General features: G+C 31.4%; 1 pseudogene; it reads right to left on the bottom strand.

Annotated features, from left to right (window-relative positions):
- Positions 1–3: 3 nt before the first annotated feature.
- LOC134280076 (carboxypeptidase B-like) lies at positions 4–26,974 on the bottom strand (annotated as a pseudogene).

The raw sequence follows: 26,974 nt of genomic DNA on the forward strand, positions 1-26,974 counted from the left end.
AATATCTGGCGGAGTTCCGGCGGTGTACACCCTTCCGTGAACAGTCTCCAATGATTTCAAGCCAGCTTCAGCAACACGTATCTACATATAAAATGTTCTGGTAAGTGTAAGCAATTAATAGGTGTATTTTAAGAAAAAAAACTATATGTACATACTTTGTGGTAATGCAGTGTTAAAATTACGTCATGAAAATAGTCATTGTTAAAAGGGTCTTAAAACGCTAAAGAGAGAGAGAGAAAAAAAACTTAAGTTTGAGCTTAAGTAATTGGTATGTATATGTATAAAATACTACACTTTACCATTTCTGAATAGTCCGAGGGTTTATTGAAAGTGAAAGAATATGGTGTCAACAGAAGTTGGGAGTAAGCATGAAAGGAAAGAAACAGCTTGATCCGCCCCTTCTCTGAAAGTAATGCGTCCCTTATGTTCCTTGTTTCTGACTCAGAGAAAGCTTTTGTTCCAGGATAAATGTCACTGCATGGATATCTGCTGGTGCTTGCCCCTGTTTCAAAGTTTAAATATAGATCACCCAAGCGATACAGATACTTGAAATGCATTTTTAGAGAGCTTTTGTTTGAAGGAAAACCTAATAAAGAGCTTTATCATTATTATTAAGAATTATAAAGCTTAAGAAGAAACACTCGCAACTCGCATAAATTTGGTGAATAGATAGCTCATCTGTTTTAAACAGGACATCTACAATCTACAGGTAGACTACACTAAGATACATACTTTATAATAGTGCATCGGTTTTTGATTTCTATAAATGGTGTTGCCATGGTTACTTAAAATAGAAATTTCTGTGAAATTCCTTTAAAATTACTCTTCTTACAGTTTTGGTCTGATTTCAATACAATTTGGCACACAAGTAAACTACATTAAAATACATAAAATAATATATCGGTTTTTGATTTCGCTGAAGTTGTTGCCATGATTACTAAAAAAATATATTTCTGTGAAATTCCTTTAAAACACTACTTCTCCTACAGTTTTGGTCTGATTTCAATATAACTTGGCACAGAAGTAGACTACACTAAAAAACATGTCTTAGTGCATCGGTTTTTGATTTTTCATATCGATGTTGCCATGGTTACTTAAAATAGAAATTTCTGTGAAATTCCTTTAAAACATTATTTCTCCTACAGTTTTGATCTGATTTCAATGTAACTTGGCACACAAGTAGACTACACTAAGATACATAATTTAGTGCATCAGTTTTTGATTTTCCTTAAGGATGTTGCCATGGTTACTAAAAATAGAAAAATCTGTGAAATTCCTTTAAAACGTTACTCCTCCTACAGTTTTGATCTGATTTCAATATAACTAGGCACACAAGTAGACTACGCTAAGATACATAAAAATAGTGCATCGGTTTTTGATTCTGCTGAACGATGTTGCTATGGTTACTAAAAATAGTAGTAGAAGTAGACTACACTAAGATACATTTCTGATTTCAATATAACTTGGTACAGAAGTAGACTACACTAAAAAACATAATTTAGTGCATCGATTTTTATTTCAATGAACAGTGTTGCCTTGATTTCTAAATTAAAATAGAAATTTCCGTTAAATACTTTCAAAATGCTACTTTTCTCTTCCTTTGTTATAAGTACAAACCAGTAGAGCTACCGTCGCGACAGAGACTTCTGGTTAAACAAATGTTTCTCGACCAATCAGATTCAGCTAATTAACATGAAAATATAATATGTAAAAATATTAAACCTCCAAATGAGATGTTAAAGTTTCTGTTCTGATCAACACCAATACACCAAACTGACTGACGACTGCGATTTTTCCTCCAAAGACGATCCTAAGAAAGAAATTCTTGATATTGAAGTCAGATAGACAATAACTTGTAATTTAAAAAAAAAACCAATGTGCATAATAAATGCTCAAGAAAAAAGAAATTGCAAAAAAAAAATTCGTGATGAATAAATGTCTGTGCATGCTCTGCATTGAAAACCACGATAAGCACAATAAAACTTTGTACCGATCAAAACTACCTATGTTTTGAATTACTAATATCCGTCAGCGTTGCGGAAGGAAATTTCTAATAAGAGGACATTAATTTTACACTGTGTCATACCGTTGTATGACTGTATTCATAACCGTCTGGGTTGGCGGAAGGAAGTATGTGCCAGTCAAACTCCTCCGTTAAACGAGTCACCACAGAATCCGACCCATAGCCCTTCAAAAGCTTTAAAAAAAGATAGCAATATTTATAACAATTCAATTTTTTCCACTGTTGTTAATTATTAAGATCTGTTTGTTATCCAGCTTTGTTAATATTCATGTTCAGTAAATTTCTTTTGATACTTTTTCTGCTTATTGTAACAATATTTTCTTTTTTAAAAAGGCATAGCTGATTGCAATACCATGTCTTACTTTTCATTTACAAGTTTTATATTATTAAAAGAAAACATTATATATTCAATAATAAAATATATGAGTTATCAAAATCCCCATTTTAATACTTTGAGTTTTAAATACTTTTTTTCAAAAAAAAGTATACCATGTTAATTATATAGATAGCGGTCGCAGGTGCGATCCATTCCCTAGCATGAATTCCAGCTTCAATCCATATCACAGGCTTAGTTCGTGCATCTAAATTTCTTCCAACCTGTAAGGTGAAACATATGGAGAAAACGAACAGTATTCAAGATCAGAAGTCCATAAAACAATACAAAATAGGAGCAGAGCAAACACGGACCTCCAAAACATAAGACGTGGGATCATGTTCCATGCAGGAGTGATCATTCCCTGCCGACCGGTCACACCAGCCGTGTCCTCATTGTCATGATCGTGATGTAACAGGTACATGTAATAAACAGTGGGACGGACAACTTCGGAATGGACATTTTTCCGAACTTGCACACCCTTTTCCTTTAAAGCTAGCCTCTTGGAATTTTTTTTAAATGGTGGGGTTTTTCTACCTAAATGAATTTCTGAAATAAAAAAAGCAACATTTTCTGCTAGTTTTTGAGATATTTAGTGTCAAAAATAAAAATCCCATGGGGAAACATGTACTTAAAATTACCCCATGAAAAACCCCACAAAAACCCCATGGGGTTCAAAATTTCCCCACATGGGGAAAATAAACCCATAGAACTTTTTGTGGGGTTTTTAACCCCATATATGACTAAAAATAATATGTGGGGTTTTTTTCCCCACATTTTTCCTACATGGGGTAAAAAATCCCATAGAATGTTCTTTATTTTTATGAAATCTGGATAATGGATGCATTATATTATTGTCAATTGCCTTTTTTTTCAAAGTTACTGATTGAGACAAGTCTGTTTTATTGTTAAAAAAAATTCTGTGTTTTTTTTCCCCACACCCTAGCACTTGTATAATTCCCAAAAGTACTTATATAAAATATACATAATATAATTTTAAAACATGTTTAATGTTACAATATATATCTTTAACTTCTCTGAATGATTATTATTATAATGGCAGCTACTAAAATAATTAATTAATTAATCCAAGATATTAACTTCATAATTCTGACAGTGTTTTTACATGTCTTTCAATTAAAGTTGTATCAAAGTCACATTTATAAGATTTGTACTTCTGTTATTGTGTTTGATACAGTAATATTTCATTATTTGTTTACATGTAACATAGCATGGCATGCTTTAAATCCTTCCTAACACTTGTTTCTGCACAGCACACGATGATACTAAGAATAAAATGTATTTCTTTTTATTTACACCTGTAAGGTGTCTGTTGCAAGGTGAATTTACCCAAGGCTCATACAGCTATACATGCACTAGCTGTACCTGTTGATATAGGCTTAAATTTGACCATTTACTGTGACACTTGCTAGTTGCTTCACTTTGTGTTGAGATGATAATGGACTAATTCAAGCATGTTAAACCAATATCTCAATGAAATGAATATAAATGAGACTAAATTGATTTAAATGTACGTGAATTAATCCTTAAAATTTAGTCTTTAGATCAATATTATTGACTCAAATCTGATCAAATCACCAAATTCTTGCATCTCTGTTTCGACAATGCATCAAAGAATGTATTATTTTACTACGATTACAAAGCGCAGTTGAGATCTCGAGGATTTACAGTCAACTCGTACATAAACCAAGTCGTAATTAAGGTATAGTTTTCTTCACTGTAAAAAAAATTGAGGAGTCAACTCCTACACAAAGGTTTTTCTTTATGCCTCTGATTTTTCCTATACCATTATGCGCAGATTGTTTTTGTTTTTCCCGGTGTAGTTAAATCTGAGGCATCAACTCCTACATATTTTAATATTGTAAAGTTAATATATTTTATATTTAAGACAACTATAAATTTGATTTCTAATTGTTAAACATCACTGCAACAAGATATGTTTGTAAATTTTACATTTTAACATTAGTCTTCTTTTCGTAAATTAATGCAAGTAATATATGTGGATATAAAATTAATGTAACTTAATTGATATAATGCAGATAAGAAAGTTATCTTATAAAATAATTTTCATCAAAAAAAAAAATATTCAAAATTGGCTAAATATCATTGAAAAAAAAAGAAGAAAAAGAAATGGACATTTAAAGGCAGAGAAATTTTACCTGGTGGTATTTTTATTCCAGGTGAGGTAGGGGCTAATTTTGTATAGGTGTGATTGCCTTGGTGCTAGCAGTCTACCTATAAATGGATGTACACAGTTAAATACCCTAGGTGTCAAACTTTATACCTGTGATAGGGATTTTGAGACAACTTTGAATAATTAGTAGAAAGGTTTCTCAAGTATTAAAATGTTGAATTATTTTTTAATGTTTAAAAACACTCCTATCCATTAAAAAAAGTTATTATATATCATAATATAAACTGCCTTTTAATGAGAACACACCAGTATGACTGTTTGAGCATGACCTGATGATGGATTCTCCCTATGAAAATTTCAGTCCTTTAATATTTACAAATTATAATTTCAGATTTAGAAAGTTGATGTTTTTAAAAGAAAAAAAAAATTCATACTTGCCAAATTTCATTGAAAAATGAAAAAGTTATGACCATTTAAGAGAACTGCATGAATACATCGGTACGATCGACTGACTGAATATAGCCTGGTGATGGATTCTCCCTATGTAAATTTCAGTTCTGTTACAATTTATCATGTAAGATTTACAAAATTTATGCCATTGCAAGAAAAATAAAACCATACTTGCCAAATTTCATTGAAAGAGAAAAAAGTTATGGTCATTTAAGAGAACACACCAGTCCGACTGACTGAATATAACCTGGTGATGGATTCTCCCTATGTAAATTTCAGATCTCATACAATTTATCATGTAAGATTTACAAAGTTTATGCCATTGTAAGAAAAATAAAACCATACTTGCCAAATTTCATTGAAAGAGAAAAAAGTTATGGTCATTTAAGAGAACACACCAGTACGACTGACTGAATATAACCTGGTGATGGATTCTCCCTATGTAAATTTCAGATCTCATACAATTTATCATGTAAGATTTACAAAGTTTATGCCATTGTAAGAAAAATAAAACCATACTTGCCAAATTTCATTGAAAGAGAAAAAAGTTATGGTCATTTAAGAGAACACACCAGTACGACTGACTGAATATAACCTGGTGATGGATTCTCCCTATGTAAATTTCAGATCTCTTACAATTTATCATGTACTAAGATTTACAAAGTTTATGCCATTTTAGAAAAATAAAACCATACTTGCCAAATTTCATTGAAAGAGAAAAAAGTTATGGTCATTTAAGAGAACACACCAGTACGACTGACTGAATATAACCTGGTGATGGATTCTCCCTATGTATATTTCAGATCTCATACAATTTATCATGTAAGATTTACAAAATTTATGCCATTGTAGAAAAAATAAAACCATACTTGCCAAATTTCATTGAAAGAGAAAAAAGTTATGGTCATTTAAGAGAACACACCAGTACGACTGACTGAATATAACCTGGTGATGGATTCTCCCTATGTAAATTTCAGATCTCTTACAATTTATCATGTAAGATTTACAAAGTTTATGCCATTGTAAGAAAAATAAAACCATACTTGCCAAATTTCATTGAAAGAGAAAAAAGTTATGGTCATTTAAGAGAACACACCAGTACGACTGACTGAATATAACCTGGTGATGGATTCTCCCTATGGAAATTTCAGATCTCTTACAATTTTTCATGTAAGATTTACAAAGTTTATGCCATTTTAGAAAAATAAAAAACCATACTTGCCAAATTTCATTGAAAGAGAAAAAAGTTATGGTCATTTAAGAGAACACACCAGTCCGACTGACTGAATATAACCTGTTGATGGATTCTCCCTTTGTAAATTTCAGATCTCATACAATTTATCATGTAAGATTTACAAAGTTTATGCCATTGTAAGAAAAATAAAACCATACTTGCCAAATTTCATTGAAAGAGAAAAAAGTTATGGTCATTTAAGAGAACACACCAGTATGACTGACTGAATATAACCTGGTGATGGATTCTCCCTATGTAAATTTCAGATCTCATACAATTTATCATGTAAGATTTACAAAGTTTATGCCATTGTAAGAAAAATAAAACCATACTTGCCAAATTTCATTGAAAGAGAAAAAAGTTATGGTCATTTAAGAGAACACACCAGTCCGACTGACTGAATATAACCTGGTGATGGATTCTCCTTATGTAAATTTCAGATCTCTTACAATTTATCATGTAAGATTTACAAAGTTTATGCCATTGTAAGAAAAATAAAACCATGCTTGCCGAATTTCCTTGAAAAAGGAAAAAGTCATGACCATTTAAGAGAATACACCATTGACTGTGTATAACCTAATGAGGGATTCTCCAAATATATGAAGATACTGAAAAATATATTATACATATGTATGAATTCTAATCATGGTTTTTGAAATAAGTTGCAACAGATTTTTGAAGGAGTCTTACATCAAAGACATAGATATTATGTCTCTGCTCACATCCAAATATGTTGAATTTTTTCATTTAATAGATATCAATGACTGTTTTCATTGGTAATAACACAATAGATATCAATTAATAAATTTTCAAAAATTAGTATCTAATAATAATTAATATTTTTTGTATGTTCATCAATCAACACTTTGCAATGTGATTTTTATTAGGAAAACTTTTAAAAATAATTTTTAGAGTAGTTACTCTGAAACAAGCTATGTATACACAATTGGATAATAAACAGGAAATGGCACGTGTAATGATCAGTCAGCGTGGAGATGAATTCTGGAATATATGTGTATATAATCGTATAGACTTAAACTCTGAAAGGTGTGAGAACCTTCCTTCGGGCAAAACTTCAATATATTTTCAAAGGTGTGAAATTTAAGGTGTGCAATTCACTGATTTCAGTTTGATTGCTCTTTTACAAAGTTAAAAAGATTTTTTAGAATTAATTAATTGAAAATCCATCTGCAAATCATCTCTTTCATGACAACACTAATAAAAGGGATTTTAATTAAGACTGTTTTTCAAGATTCAACACTCCTGCAATTAAATCATAATAATCAAACAATCGGGTACTGCTTTGCATGTAAGCATTCAGTGGTCAGGCCATCAATGGCTTCCTCTCTCTCTCTCTCTCTCTTTCTTGAGTCTTGACACAGTATAAAATTATTGCATCAGCGGTAAGAGAGAGAGAGAAACAACTTCTATTAACAAATACAATGTATCACACACGGCCGGGAATTTAAAAACAGTACTGTTTTTTAATAAAAATTGTCAGTCGGTCGGGAGAAAGCAACCATGCAAACACTTTATTTAAAAAGATGACATCATTGTTATTTTTTTAATCGTTCTAGAAAGACCACATACATGTACATATTTTTTAAAAGAAACTATTCTGTTAGTTGTATATCAACACTTGAGGGAAAGTTTCGATCGAATAGATCAAGTAAAAAGCATACTGAAATAATCAGGCCTTTGAAAGCCTTTTCTGTTTTCTTTTTCGATGGGATGGGGGTTTAAATAAATTCTAAAATTTTGTTCCATACTATTCTCAGCGTAATTGAAACGTCGGGGGGTCTCTTTTGTTGTTGTTGTTGTTGTTTACTTAATTACGATAAAATGTATAGGGAATATTATATTAGCTTTCCGTCAGTTCGCGAGTGTAGATGGTGTAGTTTTTTCTTTTTTACTTTCAATATCAATTGATCCAACTACACTATACTTGTTAACTGAAATTTTTAGTAATTGTGTATTCTGGAATTCCCCGACCTAGATGAACTTACTGTGCTTTTGAACAAATTTAACAAGCAGTATAACCTGAAAACAAGAGGAGAAACACACATATACATGAGAAATATTACATTCCATACAAACCAAGAGTTCCCTGGGGACAGCTTTACTTACTTAAGATAATTTAAATCAATAATCAATAAATTGTCATTTTTCTATATTAAACTTTCAAAGATAAAGGTAGCGTCTAACGTATTGTAAAATAAAAAAAATACATTAGCTATTATTGTTTAGTTTAAAAAATAATTCTAGGTAATGAAATGATCATATGTATAAATTTTCAAATCTTCATCTTCGATCCTAGAAAGGGACATAACTCTGCGAAGCGGATCTTGTAGTAAGAAGACTAGATCGGATATGAGACATTTTGAAAGCAAGAATTAAAACTTTTATTTTGTGTATCATTTATTTTCCCATAAACTTTTAGACAACCTTTAACAGGTTTTTTTTCGTAAACGGCAAAAAGACCTTACTTCGATATATTGACTATGTTAACTTAAACTGAACGTGAATTTATTTGTGTTATTTTTCATCCGAGATGGAATTCACGGAAATTTTATCAAAATTATTGCTTTTATTTATTTTCATAATCTCACATTATGTTTGATTAATATTACAGCAACTATAGAGTTTGGAGTTACCCCTGCGAAATGATATTCATGATTTTAAGAACCTTTATGAGTTGTTCATAATTGTTCATGAATGGTTCTTAAAGGATTCTTAACAAGTTCATAAAAGTAGTTCATGAATAAAATTCATGAAAACATTCATAATTCATAGTTCATGAACAAATGATGAATAAATATGAATATTGGTAATTTTCAGTTTAAAGAAAAAAACTTAATAGTTCAAGGTAATGAATGTTCTTGAATTTTCATGAAGACTAAAAATGTAAAAATAATTGTCACAAACGATAGCCAGAAAATACTCATTACTCCCATAATACAACTTTTGCATGCAGATGCAATTGTTGAACAAGCTAGCCCCTGATTTAATTAATAACATGCTTTTGTTTTGATTTTGAAAGTATGGGATCAGAGCCGAGTAGGGGAACATAAGAGGTTAAAATCACTATTTTCTACTCTATGTAATTGATACCTTAGATTCTTCAGCATAATAAAACTCTGTTATGAACTGTCTAGAAGGGAGATTGTAATTAAATTATGATCGTAATTTAAAGAACACTGCATCAATATTGACAGCATTTTTTTCTCATATTGAATTACTAATGTTTCTTCATCATTTAAATTGTCCAGCTATACGTATTAATATTGTGCTTTAAATTATCTCATTTTTCACGACACAGTTTTGTTCGACCGAATTTTCTCTTTTTGTCAAACTTTTAACAAGTTGTAAGAAAATGAAACAGACTTACAGTCTAGAAAAATTTCATAATCTTCGTAAAAACGTATCATAAATTTATTGACAACTAAAAAATTATATCTCTTGTCCGTATTGTACCATACCATTCTTGGGTCGAAAAGCTTTATATTTTGATGCAGTTATAAAGTCACATCTTTCTGTCCATCATGTGTAAATGATACAGCAAAGACTGCATGGTTGTGAAGAAGCTATGACATGAACCACATTCGTATTTTGTAGTCTATTCTCCTATACACCTTCATAGCTCTGGGTACTCAGTTTGAGGGCGAGTGGTTCCAAGAGATATTTGTTGTCCTCTGATATGGAGGCGGCCATACTTGAATACGAAACTATGGCTCTACAGGTATAATGTAAAAAAAAATCCAATTCAATAAATGATATAACTTATATTAATTTTAAAAAAATTATTTTCAATGAAAAATCATTCGAATAGTGTTTGTTATTATTTGTTTAACAAAAATCTTGGCAATTCGAAACCATTTCTTAATTAGCTCTGCATGACACTTTTTAAAAGGCGCAAACTTTGAAACGCGCGAGAGGTTGGAAAGTGAATCGGTAGAGTGGGAGGATTATTAGCGTAGATCTATTCATTCTTTGTCAACCTTTGAAGAAAATAACGGAATACGAAGAAGGAATATCCAGAGGATCAATTTACTTCATAACTGCAGATATTAGTGGTGAGTTACAAAAAAATGGAGGCAATCGCTGAATCTGAGATATTTGTCAAGATGTTACCGTCTATTTGTAAGAGTTCAGTTATGTCCTTTTTAATGAAAATTTTGTCAAACTTTGTTATGAGTAAGGATCCAACCAAATTACGTTACATTTAATAATTAAAGATTGAAACATTCATCCTGTTCACCTATAACATCTTGAACATGGCGGGCAAGGGAAACAGGCTAAACTCCCGCTCGGAATGCTTTAAAATATGGCAGTGCCTATGATGCAGAATTAAATGAAACAAATATGCAAAAAAAAAAAACAAAACAAAAAACAAAAAACAAAAAAAAACAAGCAAACAATTAAGCCTTAAGTTTTCACATTTATGAGCATTTTCAGAAAATCTTTGTTCTTGTAGGGAAAAGAGAAGCAGTTCATGTGAACAGATAATGTTGATGAGTTGAGATCAAAAGATAAAAAAAAAACTCTGGCTGAAAAAAAGAATATAAAAAATCCAGGTTCTGGAAGAAAAACAAAAGAAAAGAATGAAAATATGAATCGTAATCGATCAAAGGATCCAAGTGATGAAATTCTGAAAATTCCACAGGGAAAGCCAATAAGATTTTTTTATTTGACCACCTCTGCTCAAAATCCTTGAAAGCCCTTTTAGCTGATGCCCTAATTGCTGAACACACTTTTCTGCCAGACAGTGAGACTTGGATCAAAAATCATTCCATTTTAGGCATAGACTTTGAAATACGCTGAATAAGGAACCAACTCTCCTCTTGACCAAGTAAGGTTAAGGATTCTGCAAAGAGTCGCGTTTGAATTGAAATTTTTCATAATTTTACTAGGAATGAACTACATAATTTATTTATTATCGTTATCACTTATCAGAGTTGTTTACCTGAACAAAGATTTTGTTACCATGATTGGAAAACAAAAATTCTGTGAAATTTATCTTTCAAGATGCTATTAGAATATTTTCTTTTACAGTTTTTCATTTTGCATAACTTATTACATTTTTGTTTACAAAAAGCAAGAACATCCATGAATAGTTCATTAACATTCCTAAATAACTTTTACAAATTATTCATGAATAGTTCATGAAAATGCATTGAACCTATTAATTTCATTCATGAACTTTTCTTGAAAGTTCAAGAATATAATTCATGAACTTTTCTTGAAAGTTCAAGAAGTATTCTTGATCATTTTGCAGGCATTTAAAAAATCCAAGTTTGTTCATGAACAACAAATAATTCTTGAATATTCTTGAACTTGGTTTTCATGAATAAAACCCATGAAATCATGAGTGTCCAATTTTAACTTCATGGGATCTTCATGAACAATTCATGAGCTGATTCAAGAATATAATTCATGAACTTTTCTTAAAAGTTCAAGAATTATTCTTGATCATTTCGCAGGGGTAAACCTTCTCATCCTTCTTTTGCTAACTCCCGAGAAACAATATCTACACGCCCCAGATGTAGATTTTCCACCACCACCACTTATTCTTTTTTTCCTTCTGAACAAATTGACATTTTTAATGCTGAACAAACTGACATTTGAAATAAAATATGTTCAGAGTTTAAAAACCTATTAGAAAAAAAAGAAGAGATGTTTAATATATCATTATATTCCTTTAAAAGCAGATCTTAATAAGAACATTTTAAAACTTTAAATGAAAAAAAAAAATTAACAAATTTAATTGTTAATATAAATTTTAAAAAAAATTTAACACGCTCGCAATCTTTTATATACTTCCTCAGATGAGGTAGAAATGATGAACCATAAATAATTTTAAAATCTGAAATTAACATTTTGAAACTTGTACATGTAGACAGTGCTCGAAGACGGGACTAGACGCCTATTGTTATGCAATAAATAAGAAATGGCAGGTGTCAGTATGTAGGTGTGGATCCGAATCCTGTAATATACACATGTGCGTGTATGTGTACCCCTCGGAATACAGCCCTGAGGGTGAATCTTACAATAGATTTTCAATCCTCTGTGTATAGCGTGGTTCTACCATGCTCTGTGCGCCGAAGTTAATAAACAATGATTGAATAATGTGCCCCCTCTATCATACCTAGTACGCGATGTCCATGCATTTGCAATGTGGAATAAAAATTATATTTAAATTATGAAATAAAATGTATAAAATTTATTTTATTGTATAGCAATATAGCATGTTGTTATACCATCTGGCACAACACAAAACTTTTATTAATTGATAGTTAATTCTTTCAATTGAAAAAAAATCATGGAAATGAAAAATAAATCAACTGATGATTCAGGCACGTAGCATCGTTTTTGAAAGGGGGAGCCAGACAATTGTTTTTTTTTTATTTTTAATTATTTGGCCTGGAGAAGTTGAAAAGCACAAAAAAAAACAAAACAAAAAAAATTGCCCAAATTCGGAAATGCTATTTCGAGGGGGGGGGGGGGGGGGGGGCAACTTTTTCTTATGCCGACTTCTTACTGTACCATTGTGGGGTATAATATACTGCATTTTCTTTATATTACTTTACCGTACTATTAACTTGGGGGGGGGGGGGGAATCTAGCTATATTTCAATGAATATTTTTAATAGAAAACTGAGTAATGTTGGTATCTTACATATGCTTGTAACGGTAAATTAATTTTGAGAAAAATAATTAATTAGAACAAGACCAGATTGAGCAGTTAATATACAGTTGATATAAGTAGATTAGAAAATTCCAATTAAAAAAATAATAAATCTACTGCAGTTGGGTTATCATGTATTCGGCCTTTTAGTGAACACTAGGTCAAAGTCAATTCGGCCTTTTAGTCCACACTTGGTCAAAATCAAATGAGGGCTTTATAAGAAGACCACCGTCAAGATGATGGAAGTAAGAAGTTAACTAAACTTTATTTTAACAAGGGTTAATTCACGCAGGTTTTTAAATCAGTTTGATTGATTTAGCGTGTGTGAATTACTCCATTAACATCATCCCCAAAATTTCCATTGGAATTCTGCTGTCAGTGTCTGAAGAAATGAATATGTGTATTGTGTACGAGACTGGAGTGATGTAAGTATATTACTCAGCTGTTACTAGCCCATTACACTGTGCATGCTATGAATTTGATTGGGGGTTATTTCTGGCAAAATGGAATCAGGGATCTCTATGTGGTAGATATTACCACATAGAGACTGAAGATTTTTTGGGATGTAAACATGGTCAATTTTTTTTTATAACGTTTATTAGTTTTTTGTCTTACCCAAGGGAGGAGGAATATGTTTTGGCATGGATAGCTTTTTCCCACAAGTTGCAACTTTGTCTGCTAGGATGTCACATATCAGTTAGATTATAATGTCACATTGTGCCTGTCTAAGGTTAATCGAGTTCACTTAGTTCAGAGTATTTCTATGGATTTAACAAAAGTTTGGTCATTAAAGCCCCAAAGGGGGGAGGGGGATGTACATACTTTTATGGGGTACTCACAAGGGTGGATCTGATCAACTGCTTCAGTGGTTTGGATGTGAAATCTCTATTTTTCTTTTCAAAAAAAAATATGTGAACCAAAAATTATCATTTCAAAAACAAAGAACCAATCATATGATATGTATGGAAATACCTTATTATGGAATCTTAATTTTTTTTCTGTATCATGTGAATTATTCATATTTGGTGAGCTTTTGTTATAATAGCATATACGAGATAATACAACATATTATGTCAAATATGAAAGCCCTATTATTTGTCATTGAAGAGTTTATTCAATGTAGCACCATTTTTTTGAATTAGGTCAAGCATGAAGGTAAATGTCAAGGGGTCAGAAATCATAGCATGCCCAGAAATATCATGCCACAGATATTAATGCACATGTAAAATATGAAAACTCTATCTCTTCTAACAGTCTAAATCAAAATTCACAAGGATTTTTGAAAAGTAGGTCATACTTCAAGGTCAAGGTAACATGGTCAAAAAGGTTTTAAGTTTTTGTGACAGATGAACAGATCAACAGATGTCAGATGATAAGATTCAATTAATGAAATCTTGCATTCGCTAAAGTGGAGGACAAAAATCAAGAGAACTATACACTAAAAGGGATTGACTGACCTCGATATGATGATGCATATACCCGGTAGATGCTTTCTATAAAAATTAAGTCTTCTTTTAAATAACGAACAATAATTCATATTTAAGAAGTTTATAAGTATCTGATAAAGAAAAAGATATCAAGTTTGACATACATTTTATAGATCTATTTCAATGAAAAATGCGATATTGATCAATATCGCCTGACTGCACCATGCAGGATGAAAATTCAGTTTTCTTAAGGTCATACGCAACATAGTTTGAACTTTATTAGGTTCTTCCCTGGAGTTTAAGAGTTTCACTATAAATAAAGGACCTGTTTACAATACTTTTAATGTCTATATATGGATTTGTAAACCTCTTCTAAAACAGTGTTTGATGAAAAAAAAAATCTGGAAATTATATTTTGTAATTTTTGTATATTTCTTGAATAATGCAAACATTTTCACAATTTGATATCTTTTCAAAACCCCTGGTAACACTAAATTAGAAACATAAAGAATATTTGTTCACTTCCAATATATAAATTCTAATACTAATTATAATGAACATAATGTATTTAAAATCTTTATTGATTTGTTATCCAATGTAGTTTTAATAGTCGAGCTGGTGGATGTTATCATGGTGATAGGGATAAATTTCAAAAACTTACTAGTAGTAAATAAAGTACCGTAGTATAGCTATGAATGCATTTATAAAGATGTTGTCTTATTTCATCATGTTCATTGTACCTGTTTTTTTAAATTTTTTTTTTGCTGGTAGGTGGTTATTTCAGTTAGGTTTATTAAGAGAAACATACGGGATGCAATTAAAATTCATTGTTATATATTCATCCATAAACACGATGAAGATACCCAACCTAATGATTAAAAGATAAAGATAATAAATCAGAACGGTGATCAATATCCAAAGACAGGATGGTGGATCTAAAGGGTGTGGGTTCCAATATTTTCCTTTGTTTATTGCATGGTTTTCACATTTACCTCAGATAAATCAAAATGAGTTATTTGTAGGTTGATCTAGTTAAAAGGCTTTATCTTTTTGATTATGGCAAATTGATTTCAAACAGTTAGCTTATTAGTCATGTGTTATCATGGTCTAAAGTTTTGAGTGGTGGATCCAAGGGGAGTTGATGTTGAATTTTTAATTACTTATCATGCTTATTGTGGATCATCATACGATACTAATAATTATTGCAAATTTATTGCAAACATTTAGGTAATCTTCCTTTTTGTGATAAGTGATGGATCAGAGGCATGTGTATTTTACCAGTAATTGTTCTGATAGTTGTGGTGGATCCAAGGGGGTGGATAGATATATTTTTAAATATTTGTAATGTCTCAATGGAATCAAAAATCTTGGTTAATTCACTTAATTGATTTTAAACATTTAACTTATATATCATGTGTGATCAAAATCTACACTTATAAGTGGTGGATCCAAGGGGGTGGATATTAATCTTTTTTAAATATTTGTGGTGGGTGCAGGATCAAAGAATATTAATGATCAATGATTATGGTTAATTTATTTCAGACATTTAACTTATATGTGAGCCGTTCCAAGCAAAAACCCCCCTTATGTCAAAAATTTTCGAAAATGACTTTTTTCTTGAAAAATGATGTAGAACCGTAGGTGAATATAACCTGTAAATATTACAGGTGTATCTTGCTCCGTTACAGATTTACAGGTATTCAAAGTATGCATTACTTTTACAGCTGACGTCGTATTTTATAAAATTTTCTCTTGTAGCGACGTCGACGTTATAGCGACGTAATAAAAACATGAATTACTTATACGCAATAACTTTGTATTGTATTGCCGTTTCGATTTATATATGTGCTTAATTTGTTGCAAAATATAAAATTTTTTTATTAAAAAGTTCAGTTCATTCTTTTCTGATATTTATTAAAAATATGTCAATGGTATTCAAATAGCCCTATGATTCGCTGACTTAGAGAACACATCACAAATAATTGAAGAAAAATTCACTTTTAATTTTACCACTTAAGTTCAGTCCAAATCTTTTAAAACCAGCAACAATAAAAAATATTTTAGTTCCCATTAATTTATATTTTTTGATAATTTATGTAAATTACTTGTCCAACCTTTGTTTTCAAAACAGCGACCAAGAGACAGCATTAAGCAGGGGTTTGCGTTTTTATCAATGAACGCGTCGTAAGGATTTTGTAAAGTATGGTATTTCAATGTAAAAAATGAGTACCAATTATCCTTTTTTTTTTTTTTTATAAATGCTCAACTACACATGCATTTACTTTTTTTAATTATGTCCTAATTTGTTAAAATATATTAAAAGGAAAGGGGGAGGGGGCAATGAAAGAATAAATATAAGAGTACTATAAAGGCAATTTAGACTAGATATATACATGATAAATCTGTAATTTATGAATAGTAAAAGTGTGTACTTTCAGATCTCAAATTATGAAATAAATAATAAAAACATGACCTGAAATACTGATAAAAAGGGTAAGGCATATTATTCACCTTTTTTAAAAAAAATGTATATTTTCTACAGTACAGTCACGTACATGTAGTCTAATAGATTGCCAAACTAAATTATGAGAGTCGATCCTTTTGTGTTTTACGCATAGATCTATGAAAGTGAAAGTTAGACTTAAAATTTCTCAATATTTAAGTCAGTTATGCGATCCGATCTGTAGTTTAAAATACATAAATGTCACAGTTAAAAAAAAAAACAACAACAAAACAACAGGTTTTTATGATGCAAATTTGACAGGTCAACACTTATATATATCATGAAGATCCTCTGAAAATGTACCAGTTAGTCAAAAGCAAAAAAAATATATTTTAGAGACAAAGAAAAACGTGCAAGTCAGGGGCCTATTTAGAGCAGCTTTTAAAGTCCTCGAAACATTCAGAAACAAATGTAAAACACTTGATTACCGTCTTCATAGAAAAATAAATACATAAAGAAATTTTGTAGAAAAGAGAACATGTTACACGTGCGAATTCTGCACATTGGACTGTCTTCCGAATAAAATGCTTCTAATATATTAGTAATATATATTCTTAATCTATTCCAGTCTATCCAACATTTTACACTCATACAAAGAAGTTCCGTTGTGTGCAGAAGCGGGAGGATTCTCTGGCCATTCTCTGTCACTACATTAACATCAAATATTCGAACATCTGAAAGTGGGGGGGGGGGGGTTAAGTAGGTTACTTTTGTGTCTTATTCTTCTAGTTAAATTTACATAGAGACCGGTCCATCGCATGAAACCGCGGTCCCATGTCGCAGTATAAGTGCTGGCACGAAAAAGATCCCTCACTGCTCAAAGGCCCTAAGTACCGGTTATAGGAATATTTGCAGCTCTCCATGCACCGGCAAATGGCGGCGTCTCCTTATGAGTTAAAAATTCTCGAGATGGAAGTTTAACAACACAAACACTTAATCTATTTAAATTTAAAAATTGAGAAAGGGTCATCATCTTAAGTTTCACTGTTAAGGATAAAAGAGGACAAGTTATCTAGAAACCTTTTTTTATACAAGATATTTCCGAAGTTTGCTAGAAACATTTTTTTTATACAAGATATATCCGACTTTTGAGTTTGACATTTGTAGCGGACAGTAAACTAGTATAGGGAACTTACACGTATACTTCCTCGCTGGTGAGCTAGCTTTTCTAGCGATGCGGTCGAGTCTCTCTCTTTCAGGCAAGTTAAGCAACGGCAAGCCTGTTTAACCCTTGGATGGGTGACCGCTCAAAAAAAAATGTAGGCCTACATCAACGCAATGCTAAATAACCTGCAAAAATTTAGGAGCTTTTCAGACTAACATAATTATGTATAGTGTCAACATCATTCATTTAATGATTTTTTTTGTATCTTTCATTAAGCACTTTAAACCGAGACTCTGTATCATTTATTATTGCAAACGTTATTCTCTCCTGGTGAAATCTCAATATATTAACAAAATAAACTTTACTATTATTTCTCTTTGTTTCACATTTGCATCTACGCAGCCAAAGAGTTTTCTTGATCCAGGTCTACTAAAATGATAACGGGTTGACTATGTTCTCATGTACATACGTTTAAAAAAAACATGTCAGAACGTTTTTCAAATCATTTGACAAAAGTGTTTATAATATAAAAAATACTCCTAGCTCTCTCATTTTCCAAGATCTAGCGTTGTGTGAAAAAAAAAAACAGGTTATGTTCACCTGTATGTGATCTTCCATGTGAAAATTACGAGCATGCATTTACCTCTTGCTACGTTAGATTAAGAAGTAGATCGGGAAAATCCAAATTGATTAAAATATTTTGGAAATGTATTTTATTTGCACTCGATTTACACTCAGATGAACAAATATTGTAATTACAATCATGCACATAAAAAACGGAGACGGGGGTTGCATTTTTTTTCTGAATGTGAAATAAATAATGTACGTGTGCTTGTCAAATACGGTACTTTTCAGAACTTCCAAAATTTTGTAAAAAGATATACATGTATGTATTTATTTCTATATATGCTTTATTACATATATTTTTTTTGGTGATGGTGGTGGGAAGGGGGGGGGGGGGGCTACAACAGTATTAACAAGTTATCGATCTTTTCAACACCTAAGAAAAAATAGAATGTCGGATAGACGTCTATTCAATTAATGTAGCATTGTTAGCTGAACTAGTTTCACTTTTCCTCCAGGAGGTTCTGGGTTTACAATAAATGAAAAAAAAAATACCCCGGATTTAGATCTGGCATTAGTGTGGTTAAACAATCTTATCATTCAGTTTGATTGGTGTTAATTCCTGTGCAGTTTTCTTGACATATGATTAAGTCAAATCAATTTACGCCAAGACTTCGGATAAAAAAAAACATTTCAAACTACTCTTCCTTCCTTTTTAAAAATATTTTTTACACTCATCATCATTGCATGTAATTTTTTGTCGTTGTTGAATAAGAAAGATTCGTAAATCTGAATTTTAAACAACAGTTGCATGTTTTATTTAATTTAACTGAAAACTTATATTGTACATGGAACAGAATAAACGTCGAAGTGTTGACAGATTTTGTGTATTTAATCAGAACACACTTAGGTCGTTAAATGTGTAATGCACATGTAGTTTGACAACAATCGGAGTCAGATAATTATGTTATAAAATAGACAATACACATGTAGTCATGAAAAAAATATACAGAGAGCACAAATGAGAAAATTCTGAGACATAAAACAAAGAATTCACCTGGAACTCAGTCAGTGCGCGATAAATTTTTTTGCAGTTTTTGTTGCAAAATAATGACGTCGCTTTTTCTATTGTGACGTAAAATTCTGTCAGATTACATAAGGGGGGTTTTTGCTTGGAACGGCTCATGTCATGTTTGATCATTATCTTAATTTTAAATTGGTAGGTCCAAGGGGGAGTGGATATATAGTAGTTGCAGTTGATCCAAGGGGTTGGATATTGATTTTAAATATTTGTGGTGGGTAAACGGATATTAATGATTATAGCTAATTGATTTCAAACATTAAGGTTATATGTCACGTGTGATCGAGATCTAAACTCATAAGTGGTGGATCCATTGGGAGTGGATATTAATTTTATTTTGATTAAATATTTGTTTTGGATCAAAGGATATAAATGATTAAGGCTAATTGATTTCAACATAAAGCTTATATGTCCATGTGTGATCAAGATCTAAACTTATTAGTGGTGGATCCATGGGGAGTGGATATTAATTTTATTTTATTAAAATATTTGTTGTGGATCAAAATTAAAGGATATTAATGAGTATGGCTAATTGATTTCAAACTTTTAGCTTATATGCCATGTGTGATCATAGTCTAAACTTACAAGTGGTGGAGCCTAGAGGAGTAAAATTTTATTTTAAAATATTTGTGGTGGATCAAAGGATTTTTATAGTTTTCCTTTGTGATATATAACTGAATGATTTCAACTACATGTAATTAAATATTTTTGCTTTATTGTGCCTGAATTAATTAAATCCAATCTTATAAATGGTAAATGATAGGGGAATGGAGATTAAAAAATCCACAAACTAGACACGATAATCATAAAAAATTCATATTTTCCCATCAGTTAAAGGAAGAGAACCTCTTTGGACACTGTGAATTAAAAATTTTTAATGTTTCATTTCCCTTTTTAAAGACTACCCTATATACTTACATGTATATTCAGATTAATTGTCATTGATCAAATAATCTGTGAAAAGTTTTATGATAAATGTTTCATTATAGGAGGCAGCTGCCTTAGAAACCTGTTTTCATATAAATCTTCTTTTACATAAGCATGAATTTGAAGAATGAATACTTGAAAATTTGAAAAATGATAGATATTTGTAATAACTATCCACTTTTATAGAACGACAAACAGAGAAGATACTAATGATCCATTAGTTTAAGAAAAAAACCCAAGTTTTTAAGAATTATCTTCAGTAAAAATATCAATATGTGGGATTTTAAACCCCATCATAAAGAAACGTGGGAGAAAAAACCCCACATGACAATATAAGCAACATATGGGTTTAAAAACCCCACATTGATTTTTATGGGTATAAAAACCCCATGGGGGTAATTTTGAACCCCATGGGGTTTTTGTGGGGTTTTTCATGGGGTAATTTTAAGTACATGTTTCCCCATGGAGTTTTTATTTTTGACACTAAATATCTGAAAAACTAGCAGAAAATGTTGCATTTTTTATTTCAAAAATTCATTTAGGTAGAAAAACCCCACCATTTAAAAAAAATTCCAAGAGGCTAGCTTTAAAGGAAAAGGGTGCGCAAGTTCGGAAAAATGTCCATTCCGAAGTTGTCCGTCCCACTGTTAATAATATATCTTCCTTAGCATAGATCAAAGTAATAACTTTAGGAAATAATATCTCTCTCTAGGCGTGATCAAAGTAAAAAAAATACTTTTCTTAACATTAGTCTAACTTTTACTATTGAAATTGCAGAAATTAATATTTCAAATATTTTTTATCGGTCTCTATGCTTGACATTCGACACAGGGTTTTGAAGTATCATTATTTTAGTTAATTACAGTAATTACAGAAAAAAAGTCACGTAAGATGCATCACACTTACTGGTAGCACAGGGGTTCGCGTACCTATCAATTATACCGAAATTTTCATTAGATAAAAATTACGTAATAGAGGGCGGAGCCCTCTCACGGGCCCGAAGGGCCCGTGAGAGCGAAGCTCTCCCTATAGGTAACACGTATGTATATGAAAAATAAAAGAAATCTATTGTAAACTATATGTCAATTACAATACCTATGGAACTGAGATTCTTGTCGCCAATATGGCGTCCTGTAAAATGGCGTCGTTTTGATTCACGCGCAAATTCTCGTTGTTGATGAGACTTTCATCAAAGTGAAAACCATTTAATCCAAGGATAATTAGTAGTAATGGTTTTTTACTTAAAATCAAATCCATCTTCCAACTTTCGATTTAGACGTTTAGATTTATTTATAGTTCGCGCTTCACAGGTATAACGGCATTTGATTGGTTAGAAATTCCCTACGGGCGGCGCTGTCGTCTGCACTATTGAGGAGCGGATCTATATGTGGCGCCTTTCACTAGACTGTAGAAGGAAAATAATCCTTATTTATTTGTTAATAAAATTTAATAATAACGAATCTCTTCAGGATTATTGTCAATACATACCAAGCTAGAAATATAGTATTTTTTTTAGACATACTGTACAATTTTTTTTGAACAGTTAAATATGTTTTAAAAGTTATATTCAAAATTTAATACCCTGTGAAAAGTCTAAATATAGGGACTCAATAAATGTGTGGAATATTTTTTTTTTAAAAATTTTAAGTATCCAAATTGTTTATGAATATCTACTTGTACATAGATATATAAATATTTAGCAGATGGAAGTCTGAGTCTCATTTTTGTTGTGATTTTTAAAAAATTCAATATTTCATTTTATGAAGTTTTTCAAATGACAAAAATTTCAGTATCTTAAATATAATAATCAAAACAATAATCTTAATTGATATATATGAATTTTAAAAATGTAGAAAAGATTTTTTTAGACAATTGGAATTACATATATATACTGTAAAGTTTAAAATTAGGAAAAATTAAGTTAGACAATGTATGATGATCATGTACAGTCTGGAGAGGTAGTTGTTCAGTCTGCATGTATCAGTAAATGCATGTAAATATACAGTCACGAAGTTATATGACTTCAATGTTGCAGTGCATGCTGTTAATGTAATAACATCAAGCATATCAATATAGTTTTCTATCCTAATAAATGTGCTTTAAAACTTTTAAAAACATGAAGCAAATATTCAGAGTTTTTGTTTGACATCAATAAAGTTAAATATTCAATTCAAACTTCTCAGAAGTGTACCCTACTATTCACAAGTTTTGTTTTGAAATTATATGATTAACCAAGTCTTAAACGACAAAGATACCAGAAAAATTACTTTTAATTTCGAGGTTTTTTTTCTTCAGTTAATTAAAAAAGTATAACTGTTTTCAAAACGATTGTGTTAATGTTAGATTTAGAAAATTTGAAAGACTTAATTTAAATCAGATTTGTTTTAACAACATCAGCCCAAAAAAAAAAAAAAAAAAACCCTGAAAAGTGAAATATAACATTTTTCGTTAAAATAAAGAAAATAATCATTATAATTAAATTAATGGGTTACCAATTAATGTAAAATAAAAAGAAATAAGAAGAAACTTTAAAAAGATATATCACAACAGGGACCTAATAAATGTCCCTAATCATGCATCCATTGCAAATTTCTTTTCTCATAAAAGTTGTGATGCTGTTATATTTTCAACCTTCATGATAGTAAGACAGTCAAATTTGGTCTGATGATGAGATTCATCCAGGAAGTAGACCATCTCTCTGTATTTTAGGTCATCTGAGTTCGTCTTCTGATCTGGTCTTGACAATATTGTTCTTACTTTAGATGACGTCATAACTCTGATAATGTAATGGGAGTAATAACAGTTGAGAAATGACTTGAGGTTTCCAGATCAGTGTTGTTAAATAAGCATATGAATTAAAAGTAGTGAAAGACAAAGAAATGATGCTCAGAAAAGTTTATGAGTTGATTATTGTAGGATATATTTGGGAACAAGTTTACTGTTACATGCATTAAAGTTTTGAGGTGTCGTTGGGCCGAGGTGTATCACATTTCTTGGGCCTCGGTACGTTGAATCCCTTACTGGTCCAGTGCATGCCGCTCCCCTTCCCCACTACATTCTTCGACGTTTAGTGCTATGGCTAGACAACCCTTTGTCTCATGATGCAATATCTCAGTAAAGTCAGTTAGTTCTTAGATTTATTACATGTATTTGAATTAAAAGTTTTTTTTTAAGAACTGAGTTCTTTGTTATGATGACACTGACATACAATTTCAGAATTTAACTGATTTGTCATTAAACAATAAAAGGTAGCAATTTTCTCTTCATGGCTCCGCCCTCACTAACGGTCACACCGTCTAACATATTATGTATAATAATAACACAAGGAGTGCAACGCATTTTAAGTCACCTGGGAACCCCTCGCTTAATATCAATTAATCTTCAATCGAAAATTATAAAACACAAACCAATCTTTTTGGAAGGGACCATTCTTTATGGCTTTTAATGCATATGATTTCAAACGCATGTTTTACAGCAGCAGCGGTGACATTTCTCCACAACTTCGCTAAAATATTCGTTGTCCGCGACGCCATGACTTGACGTCACGGGCGCGTCCATTTACCCAAAAAGGAACAAAACTGCCTGAAATGTACAATCTACATGATTGAGGTCATATGCGAAAAGAAACCAGAGACAAGTTAGTAGACATTCAAGAAAATTTAAAACGAGGAGGTACAAGTACTTGTACTCGTATCTAAACGTAATATCATTATCTCTAGTTGATTGTGTATGATTGTTTTTTTTTTGTTCCTTTTGGGTAAATGGACCGCCCGTGACGTCACGTCATGGCGTCGCGGACAACGGTTGCACACCTTGTGTTATTATTACAGGTACTACGTATCTTTTTTATTTACCGAAAATTTCGGCAAAATTGATAGGTACGCGAACTCCTGTGCTGGTAGCATATGTAACTCTCTCTCTCTCTCTCTCTCTCGCTCTCTCTCTCTCCCGCTCTCTCTCTCTCTCTCTCAAAAAGGAATGGTTTCAAAAACAAAAGGTAACAAATATGTTTCTGATTTTTTTTTCAAATAAAATTTTAGCATTCTGCATGCAAGACAATGGGCAGTGAGGGACCTTTTTCGTGCTAACACCTGCTGTGACACTTGACATCAATTTATAAAGTCCCATCTGAAGGACCGATCTCAACGTCTTGCAGTGAATTTGATCCCACGAGGTAAGAATCAGCTCTTAACTTCACGTATCTACTGTGCCGCAAGTTTATCAAAGTAAGTTTCAGTTTGATTGAAACACTTTTCCTTAAATTTAGCCGTTTGCAAGTAAGCATTAGATAACGTTTGGTGTCATTGAATGTACTCTCTAAGCTACTTTCTTCTCTTGTTTAGCGGGAAAGTCAAACCTGAGGCGATAAAAATTAGGTAGCAACTCTCCCTTCGCCAAGCTCTCGGCACAATGAAATGAAAGCTACACAGTCAGTTTTCAGTATTTTCACAAAGTTTTCACAACGTCAAAGATCCTGTGTTATCTCCTTGCCATGGAACAATGGCAAATCTCAATTAAAACCCTTCGGGTTGATGTCTCTCTCTCTCTCTAAATAAAACTCCTTCATAGGGGGAGTAAAACAAGATACACTAAACTATTCAATCAATCAATCAATCAGTCAATCAATCAATCAATCAATTAATAAATTTCTTATGAAGATCATTATGTTATACATGTAATATCCTTTATATATAAGCATTGTACCTTGATAACTTTCATATCTCTGCCTTCATATGTTATGCCGATAGACTCTATTTTTCAATTGCAGAGTATTTTGATGCCATCCTTACGAGCCAACTGTCCATCTGTATATTATTACAAAAATATGTTTAAATTGCAATTAACATATTATAGATTGATCTAAGTGACATGTAATTAGAATTATAGAAATAAAATAATGCAACATCTATAAATGACTGAATTTTAAGGAAAGAAATTGACAAATTCCGAGCAATAGATGTGTGTTTGACCTCGGCATGTCGTGCAAATTTTCCGACAATATCCGTATTCCTTAGTTTGAGTGCTGGAGATGCCATCGCACCTGTTGAATCAATGACGTAATCAGGGATCTCCATAGAAGCCTCCTCTTGGTCCATAACACTAAAAATTAGAGGTACTTTACAATTTAAAAGATACATATAATTTGATTCTTTTACAATTTTGAATAGACATAAGATTGCTTTAAATTTCCTGAATCGAGAAAGTTGTTAAATAAAAGGTATACACATGTATATAATTCATACTACGGATAAAAATATTACAATGCCTATTACCTTTGTATATCATGAACTAATAAAGTAGGCTTAAGGTCAACATGTGACAATCGTTGAGTGACGTCATCATACACTTTGATAGGTACATGAATATCTACATCAGCATTGATATTAGGCCTCTTCCAAAAGTCAACCTTTAAAAACAAGAATTGCAAAGTTTACTTTATAGATCGCACTTCGTTTTCATTCTCCAAATTACTCGTATTAGCATTTTCTTTAAAAAGAGAGTGTTAGAAAAATGTTTTTTGAAGTTGAAGAACAATTGCTTAATCATTATAAACATTATTTTCGACCATCCCCCCAAGAAGAAACAAAAAAAAAAAGACGACAGAAAAAAACCCTACAACAACAACAACAACCCCCCCCCCAAAAAAAAAAACCAGCCAAACAAACAACAACAACAACAACTTACAATATGCTTCAGTGTATTTTAATGAGAACGACAAGGATACAATATGCAGAATTTTATCTTTAGAAGCGTACATTATACTGAATTTGAAAATAGTCAAGCAGTGGTAAAAGATTTTTAAAGACAGGAAATGGCTATGGAATGTATAGAATGACTCTATATATTAATTGTACTGAGTTGTGGGATGAAAAAGAAATTGAAGGCTGAAAAATCAGACCTCAGCAGGAAGATTGTCTTGAAGTCTCTCCAGAGCAAGGACTTGATCCATTGTTTTGGGATGAACTCGAATCAGCTTGTCTCTGATAATCAAAAAGCCACACAGATATGTATGCATATAAAATTAAATATTTAAACATTTTAAAGTTCAAAGAATGAAAAATAAAAATCTGATTTGAGCTTCACTGGCAAAATTTCTAAACAAAATTCAATAAAATATTTAAGATATAAAACGAAAATGCCAACAAAGTATCATAATATAAATTGCTAGTATAGCTCGATAAAGCATTAATATCAAAATTCTATGCATTCGGAAAAAAATAAAACAACAGACGTTTGAAGTTAAACTACAATAAACTTACAGGTGATAGATTTTCCTCGGAGGTATGACAGGAGCTGATTTCAGCAATGTCATCAACGACACAAGAATAAGGAATTTTGAGATCGATTTGTACATTTTTTAAATTGGCCCAACTCTGTAAGGACTACACGTACAACTTATTTTTACTTATATAACGGTAAACCGGTGTTAAACATACAAGTCATGTCT

The sequence above is a fragment of the Saccostrea cucullata genome, unplaced genomic scaffold (assembly GCF_032062105.1).
Source record: "Saccostrea cucullata isolate Sc308-1 unplaced genomic scaffold, CSIRO_AGI_Scuc_v1 ctg5911, whole genome shotgun sequence".
NCBI lineage: Eukaryota > Metazoa > Mollusca > Bivalvia > Ostreida > Ostreidae > Saccostrea > Saccostrea cuccullata.